This window comes from Abramis brama (genome assembly GCF_963993115.1).
Source record: "Abramis brama genome assembly, chromosome: 16".
NCBI lineage: Eukaryota > Metazoa > Chordata > Actinopteri > Cypriniformes > Leuciscidae > Abramis > Abramis brama.
The window spans coordinates 4,294,984-4,304,361 of record NC_139978.1 but is presented as its reverse complement, the minus strand read 5'-3'; positions in this window follow the sequence as shown (position 1 = coordinate 4,304,361).

Below are 9,378 nucleotides of genomic sequence, written 5' to 3'. Positions count from 1 at the left end.
ACCCCAGAAACCTCTGTAGGGCCTTACGGGAATCTGGGTTTGGCCACTTTACCACAGCCTTAACTTTGTCAGGATCCATACGCATACCCTCAGCCGACACGATGTGTCCTAAGAAAGGAACCGACTGTGCATGAAAAGCGCATTTCTCCGCCTTGACAAAAAGCCCATTCTCTAGCAACCTTTGGAGTACTCGTCGGACGTGCTGCACGTGTTCCTGGAGAGACGAGGAAAAAATCAGAATGTCATCCAGGTAAACATAAATAAACTGATCGATCATGTCTCGCAGCACGTCATTGACGAGTGCTTGGAAGACTGTGGGACTGTTGGACAAACCGAAGGGCATGACCAAGTATTCAAAGTGCCCCCTAGGGGTGTTGAAGGCAGTCTTCCATTCATCCCCCTTCCTGATACGGACCAAATGATAAGCATTACGTAAGTCCAGCTTTGTGAAGATGGATGCTCCCTGCAACCTCTCGAAGGCTGAAGACATCAGCGGCAAAGGATAAGTATTCTTTACCGTGATGTTGTTCAGCCCCCGGTAATCAATACAAGGTCGCAGCGATCCATCCTTCTTCCCCACAAAAAAGAACCCCGCCCCCGCTGGAGATGAGGAAGGTTGGATGAACCCGGATGCTAGAGAATCAGAAATATATTTCTCCATAGCCTCCCTCTCCGGAACCGAGAGTGAATAAATCTTGCCCTTAGGCGGAGACTTACCTGACAGTAAATCTATAGCACAGTCGTAGGGACGGTGCGGAGGGAGAGAAGCAGCCCTTGACTTACTGAACACTTCCCTCAGGTCACGGTACTCCGTGGGCACGTTTGATAAATCCACTGCTTCCTCCTGCAACACAGGAACAGAGACAACAGAACAGGCAGACACAAGACAAGAACTATGACATTCAGTGCTCCAGGCTGATATGGTTCTCTGTTTCCAGTCAATGCGGGGGTTGTGTTGATGGAGCCAGGGGTGACCCAAGACGATGGGGGTGTGATGGGAGTCCGTGATGTAGAATGATATTGTCTCTGCATGGTTCCCTGAGGTGATGAGTGTAATGTTCTCGGTGGCCTGGGAGATGGTTGGTAGTGACTGTCCATTGAGTGCATGTACGGTGATTCTCTGGGGAAGTGTTCTGAGTGGGACTTGAAACTGTAGTGCAAAGGTGCGATCCATGAAATTACCTTCGGCCCCGGAGTCCACCAGTGCGGTGCAGTGATGATCGTGGACAGACCATCTAAGTCTTCCCGGGAGGATGGTGGATGTAGATGAGGACTTTTCGGCGGAGATCCCACCCGATAGTAGCCTCATGCTTACTATCGGGCTTGACCCTTTACCGGGCAGTTGTTAGCAAAGTGTCCCGCTCCCCCGCAGTACAGGCAAAGGCCAAGGGATCTCCGCCTCTCCCTTTCCTCCCGGGAAAGTCGAGCTCGACCCACCTGCATGGGCTCGGGATCGGAGGGACCGGGACCATGCCGCTGGACCGCTGATGTTCCACCCCCCCACGAGGCAGGCTGGGTGGAGCGCGTGGTCCGACCCGGGCTAGTCGGGCGTCCACCCTCAGAGCCAGATCGATGAGTCCGTTCAGTGAGGGGGGTAGGTCCAGGGCGTAGATCTCCCTCTGGACGCGGTCGGCCAGCCCATGCAGGAACCTATCCCACTGCGCTTCCTCGTTCCAGCGACACTCGGCCGCCAGGGTCTTGAACTCAATGGCATAATCTGAAACAGATCGTTCACGCTGGCGTAGATCAGACAAGACCCTGGCAGCCTCTCTCCCCGCGACCGCGTGGTCGAAAACTCTTTTCATCTCCGAGGAGAGCTCCTGGAACGAGGAACAGCATGGTTCTTGGTTCTCCCACACCGCCGTCCCCCATAGTGCCGCTCTCCCAGTCAGTAGAGTGAGTACGAATGCCACCTTCGTCTCCTCTCTCTCAAATGTCCGGGGCTGGAGTGCAAAATGCATGCCGCATCGAGTCAAAAACGGCCGGCAAAAGTTAGGCTCACCAGAGTATGGCTCAGGAGTCGGAAGGCGAGGTTCCGACTGGGAGGCGGGCATCGGTGGTGTGGGAGGGACGGGCGGTGCGGCTGGCGCAGCGGGAGGTTGCAGCTGTTGAAAACGCTGGGTCAGCTCGGACACCTGCGTGACGAGAGCCTGAATCGCGCGCGCCGCATCCTCTTGATGGCGGTCCTGAGCGTCCATCCTTTGAATACTTGCACGAACAAAGTCATCCATCGTTGCGGCGGCGCCACCTGCTGCTTCCATGGATAGGTCGGATTGTTCTGTCATGGGAGGACAAAACTGGAAACAGTTGCAGGTTCTCAAAAGTGTTTATTAAGCTCAAAAAGGGTCAGACAAACAGTTCAGAACAACGGAGGGTGGCGACTCAGGCTCGTGCAGGGACTTGATGGTCTGTGGTGCGCTGGTGCTGTGACGGTGATGAATCCCGATCCCGGTGCTGGAGTGCGGTGAACCCAAAGACGAAGAACAAGAACGGCAGGAAGACAAGGCAGGCGAACACAGACACGGCAACTCCACGGGAAACACAGACACGGCAATCACAGGACCTCAACAAACAATCCGACACTGGAACAGAGAATGGTGTGAGTATATATAGGGAATGGAAATGAATCGCAGCTGTGAACAGTGATTGTGATGATGATGATGATCAGCTGGAGCGCTGACAGAGCGGGACAACGCCCACTCACACATAAACAACAACGACACGAGGCAAGAAGGAAACAATGCATTCAACAACCGTGACAATTGTATTCAGAAAGAAATTCAATGTAAGTCATTAAAAAGCCTTGGTTGTTAAATAGCTGACATACTAAAAGTAAGCCGTTATTAAACCATTCATCAAAAAATAAAGATCTATTTTTGTATAAAATATTTTGATTATTCCAAATAAAGGATTTATGGGGGGTGAAACTGTGTTTATATATTAAAGCCCATGCCAAAAGTACCTGTTGGTGGAAATTTTAAAGTTTGATGGGAATTTTAGATATGTTGTAATTGCACATTAATAAAAATCTTATACCCCCAATATTTGAAAAAGCTTGTTGTGGGAAGATATTCCAGATGGAGTCTTGATTTTTCAAATACCGATGAAGACAATTTATTTTAAAAGTATTTAAAGAGCTAAAATCAATCAAATTTAAACCACCTTTGTTATAATTGTTTAGAATAACTTCATATAGTGGTTTTTATTTTTCCAGACAAAATCTGTCAGATCTCTATCAATCAATTTACATGTGGACTTATCAACATAAAGAGATTGTGCCGCATAAGAGAGACGTGAAAGTCCCTCGGCCTTAGTGAGCAAAACTCTTCCTTTGAAGCAGCAATTAAGTTTTCTCTTTGTTTTAGCAATAATCTATTTTTATCTTTAGTTATTTCTATGCCAAGATATTTTACAGTGCTTTTAGCTATGCCACATATTGAAGAAACATTACAATTTTTAATGGGCAAATTATTCACATTTAATTATTCAGACTTCGACCAGAAGCTCTAGAGAATGACTGAAGGATATTTAAGGCTATGGGGAAATAACGCTGTGTCATCAGCTAATTGACTTATGATTAATTTTGTAGTTCCTACAGTGATGCCTTTTAGGTTGCTCCTTATAATATGCAAATTAAGTAATTGTACTGCAATTAAAAATAAAAGGAGACATGGACAACTCTGTCGAACACCACGATTAAGGAAAAGTCTGGGAGAGGTACCGTTTTTTAGTTTAATTGAACTATTTCCATTTACATATAACATTTTAACCATCTTACAGAAAAAAAAAAAATCACCAAATCCAATTTTTTAAGAGCTTGAAATAAAAAAACGTGTTCTAAAGTATCAAAAGCTTTGTAATAATCTAAGAAAAAAAATGAAGCTGTCATTATTAATTATATCAGAATAATCTAAAATATCTAATATTAATCTTATATTGTTAGATATGTGTCTATTTTGCATAAAGCCAGACAGTGCTTCATCAATAATAGAATGTAATACTCCTTTTAATCTTTTGGCTAATACTAAAGCAATTATTTTATAATCATTATTTTTATAGGACGCCAATTATCTATTAAATTCATAATTTTATTTTGGTTTGGCAATTAAAGCGATCAGTCCTTGGCATAATGTAGGAGGGAGAGACGATTTATTTATGCTTTCCTTAAAGACATTAATTATGAAAGGAGCTATATTTTCACTGAATATGTGATAGAATTCTGACGTTAGAGGTTAGACCGTCTGTACCAGGGGATTTGTTTGTTCTCTTACGAGAGTACTCTCGTGTTGCGTAAGTTTATCTTACGCTACGGGAAAACTCCTTTTCTCGAGAGTACTGAAGCAAAAAATTATCCTTAATTTTTAGAATGTAAAACGCATTTGCTGCAGCCATAGACTGTAAAAAAAGATGGACGACGCCCCTTCGCTCTCTTCCATTGATGAGAACCAGAGCCCGTCTACGGAGAGCCTGCCCACTCCCTATTAAGTCCTATTGTACCGAATTTTGGTTGTAGTTCCACCAGAGTTCCACTGGGGGCGATCGCCCATGAGTGCAGAATGAATGGGAGTCTATGGGACTAGACGGCTAAATTTGTCTCTTTCACCCGATTGCCGTTGAGAAATCTCAGGTTTGATTCTAGGTTTTACAAGTTCAACATGGGTTATAGGTCGAAAGTTGAATGAACAAGTACTTATGTCCTTTTGATTTCTTACAAGTTGAGTTGTTGTTGCCCATAACACGCTAGCATTCTGCTAATGAACGCTGATTGGTCAGTGAAGGACTGATTACGACCAGAGATGCTGCTTGATGGCATCGTGGCATCCGAAGCGGGACCAGAAACAAACAAAACAAAAACTCTTCTAGCACGTGTATTTACCTGTGTCAGCTGTGTTGTGTGTTTCCCTGTGTCAGCTGTGTTGTCGATGCCTCGAGTGAAAAGAAAGTGCAGAGCGCGAACGCACCAGAGTGAGTGAAGGATTGCCGTAAAGCAGTATCTCTGGTCGTACGATGTGTATGACGTCATTGACACTTTAAAATACTTTTTAAAGCAAATAAGTGACTCTAAAAAATCTAACACCCAGCAATGTGTAATTTATTTGCATCTCCTTTCGAATACAACATTCAAATTACTAGACAAAAAATGATATCCTGAGAAAAGTGGATTTTGATGTGTATAGCGCCATAGACCTCCATTCATTCTGCACTCGTCCTGTGAGCGCCCTCATATGGAGCCAGAGTGGAACTGCAACCAGTTCAGAAGCCGGAAGTGCACTGAGAGTGAAACTTCTCGCCTTATTAGACATTCTCTGTGAGAACTGAAGCCGCCAGAGTCCCGATATGGCGCTGACATATTGGAACTTGAGTCTGCGCAGTAGCGATCTCGGGACCAGACCTGCGCAGTCGTGAGCAGGAAGTAAAGCCGCGAAATGCAACGCTCCGCCCTCACTCTCGCAGAATGCACTCGGGGACAGTGGATTCTGCACACTTTTTAAAAAATTGATTGCAGTACGACAAGAGGCTTGTTAAAATAAAGTAAATAAAATCTCCTCAGTCCTCCGAAGATCCCGAAAAAAATGTCCGTTGGTGCTTCAGTGACAGCTTTCAATCACAGCTGTCAATCATGACGTCACACCACCGCATCACGTAACTAACTAAAAACCAACTTATTTTTGAAACAGACACTTGAATTTACATCAGCGTGATAAAACGACAGCAAATGAAAGAAACCACTTTTGGAAAAAAGATATTTGAAGTGTAATTTAATTGTTTAGTTGGTCTCACGTCCCGTTGAATAACATGGGGAGGCGCTGCTTATGACCTATACTAGGACCAGTCACCGGGGGGCGATCGAGACCTAGGCGAGGCAGCTCGCGCGCCTATTGGCTGCTCTGCGGCAACTGCTGCAACCTCATCAGACGTGACGTCAGCGCCAATGAGAGGCTCTCTTAAGAGAACAAACGGCTCGTCATGGCCCGCCAAAAAGGGTGTGGCTTCAGTCAATAAAAACCCCTCGCCCAGGTTGCACAAGTGATTTCGTCTCCTTTCAGCGAAGGACTTCGCTGGATCTCCGAGAGAGAAGCAACGCCGTGGAACAGCATCCCAGCGGGACGAGCTCGAGTCAAGGACACCGGCTGGATATTCGCCGCCTTCGCTCGGCGTACCTGCTGCTGCTATCCGGCGCTCATATCCTTTCACTGCTCCGTGTGTGCTCGCCGCTGCGACACACACGTTCTCTCACCTAAAAGAGCAAAGGCATTTTTCAATGCCCACCATCAGGGGCGGATAAAGGTGGTCAGGGGCCCCTAGGCTGCTCTTTGTGTGAGGCCCCCTCCTAAAAATTTATTTTGTGCCACACATGGTCCACACGCAACTACGGTGAACTGGCATACACACATTGAGAGAGCCAACACTATAGTGTTTCCTTTACATTCCTTCAAGTGGTGGCCAATTCACATCTACCCAATCACCTGCTTTTGGCAGCATGCTTGTTTTTTTTTAAATGTTTCTTTTGGGCCAATTAGGGTGGCACGGCGTTATGGATGGGCCTGATGGGCCTAGGCCCACCCACTTTTCAACAGGCCCACCCAAAACTTTTCTTCAAAAAAAAAAAAAAAAAAACTTTTAATATATTCTAATTTTGTCAATAATTATAAAAAAAGCCAGTAAGCTCATAATTTGTGCTAAAATAGTCTAAATGTTTAGTTTTAAAAACAATTTTAAAAAGCTGGTTATATTTAGATTTTTTTCCGCAAGTTCAGCAGACAGTGAGGTTCGGGTTTGTTCCGATCAGAGCTTGTGAGCGGAGAGAGCATTTCTGAATATTCCGCTCCGCTCGTTCATTCCGCAGGGTCACTCACTCAACCCAAGAATGGCCTGCTGCCTGGCTCGAAAATATGTGGAATAAGGGCTGCCTCCAACTAATTTTTTTTTTCTAGTCGACTAGTAGTTGTTCATTTAAGCCATTCGTGGACAAATCGCCCCTTTATATTAATTTATTTACCCTATAGGATAATGAGCGATTACGTAATATAGCCGCACTCAAGCGCACGAAGCTTGCCACAAAGAACCGGTAAAAAGTAATGATTATGAATGTGTCTAAATATCAAGGTGACATTTAATTGTTTATTAATAAACTGGTGTTTTCTGTGTCGATGCAAAGATGACGATGCTGACTCGCCATGAACGCCAGAGAGAAATGCACATTTCAGATTACATATTCAGAATAGCCCATTTCTTTAGGTTTTGAATATTTTCGTTTGAAAGTGGACATTGCAAGCTTTCTATAATAGATAGCCTATATTTCTCAAATCTGTGAGGTACAAGCTGAGTTTCGGCGCCCTCCAGTTCACATGCAATGCAAGTGATCGTGTCGGCGCCTTATTACATTGTCTGCTATATATTTGCTTCTTATTTATTAAATACAGGCAATTGGTTGATAAAACATTGATCAAAATTAAGATACAATTTATACAAAACGAAAATCTTTTAAAAAGAGACTTTCTACGAAACAAAACTCAATGAAGTGGTCAAAATCATGTTTTACCCACTCCATGTCTCCAGACATTGCGCATCTCATGATGTATCATATCTTTCTCATGCTGCATGCTCACTGCATGCTCACTTTCATAATCAACATTGATTAAATTAAAAAACATAATGACGTCACATATTTTCCAACCCAGCCCTCGGCCCTGTTGCAACAGTTGTTGTTTAGGTACCTTAAACGCGCATGTACAGTCTCGGAGTCATCGCTGCAACCAGGAGATGAAGAGAGCTGAGATCCACATCACCTAGCACATCTTCGTCTCTGCCACGGCCACCCATAGACAGTATATAATATTTATATCCCACCCCAGGATTCTAGCACCGTAGCGCAGCTAGCGCGACCAGCGCCGTTGCTAGGAGGGTGCCAGCGCCTCTGCCTCTCAGCGCCTCTGCCTCGCGAGTGGATGATAGCCCTGAAGACGCCTAGCAATGGTATACCTTTAGTGGTAGTACACCTTTAGTTAAGTTATACCTTAAGAGTCTTCGTAGCGCGGTAAGAGACAGCATTATCAGGAAACGCAGCCCAGGTATGATAGGTATGATGCGTAATGGAGATTCCAAAGCGCTCTTCTTTGGTCAGAACCACGGAGAGCGATCATAGATAGGTCCGTCCTATGCACCGAAACTTTTTACAATGCAACAAAATATTTAAAGAGCATAAGATTCGCATAAGATTCGAGAGAGGCAAAGATTCGCATTCACGGCAGCTGCCGTCGACGCTGAGCTTCTCCGCCTCCTCAAAAAGGCCGTGGAGGACCTCGGCCTTGACTGGTCTATGCCCAAGGAGCCCGCACCTAACAGGTTGGATGGCTGTTTCCTGCTGGGAAGCCGCTCTGCAGCTGTCTCGAGGCCCGCTCCCTTCCTCCCCGAGCTGCATGATGAGCTCTCCAGGTCGTGGGGAGCCCCGTTTTCGGCCAGGCTGAGATCCTCTGTCTCTTCGATGCTCTCCGCGGTTGACGGCGCGAAAGACAGGGGATATCTTTCTGTTCCTCCTGTCGAAGAAGCTGTAGCAATGCACTTGTGTCCGCCCTCTGCGGGATGGCGGTCCAAGTTGAGTCTGCCTACCAAAGCCTGCCGGACTACTTCGACGCTGATTGGTGCCTATTTTCAGATCCAAATAGCAGCCCGTCACAGGCCGTTCTTGAGATTCGCCTTCGAGGGCCAGAGTTATCAGTACACCATCCTTCCCTTCGGCCTGTCTTTAGCACCTCGCACATTTACGAAATGCATGGACACTGCGCGAGCGCCCCTCAGACAAAGGGGCATGAGAGTCCTGAACTATCTGGACGACTGGCTAATTATAGCACAGTCAAAGGAGGAACTGGTGCTACACAAAGCATTACTGCTGACCCATCTCGAACAGTTGGGTCTCAGAATCAACTGGGCCAAAAGTATTCTATCTCCCAGCCAGGAAATATCTTTTCTGGGGATAGAGTTGGACTCCAGCTCTATGGTGGCGCGCCTGACGCGAGAACACGTGGCCAGGGCCGGTTCTAGACATTAGGAGGCCCTAGGCAAAATTCATGTTGGAGGCCCCCCCACCCCCAATAAAAAAACACTTGAAACAAAAATGATTCCTAACCTTTTTATTTATACAACATTTAATTTTAAAAGCAGTATATTTTTACTTACACAGTGCATAAGTTTGGACACATTACTATTTTTATGTTTTTGAAAGAAGTCTCTTATGCTTATCAAGCCTGGATTTATTTGATCAAAAATACAGAAAAATAATATAGTGAAATATTATTAAAATTTTAAATAATGGTTTTCTATTTTACTATACTTTATATTTCTGTGATGCAAAGCTGAATTTAGTGTCACGTGATCCTT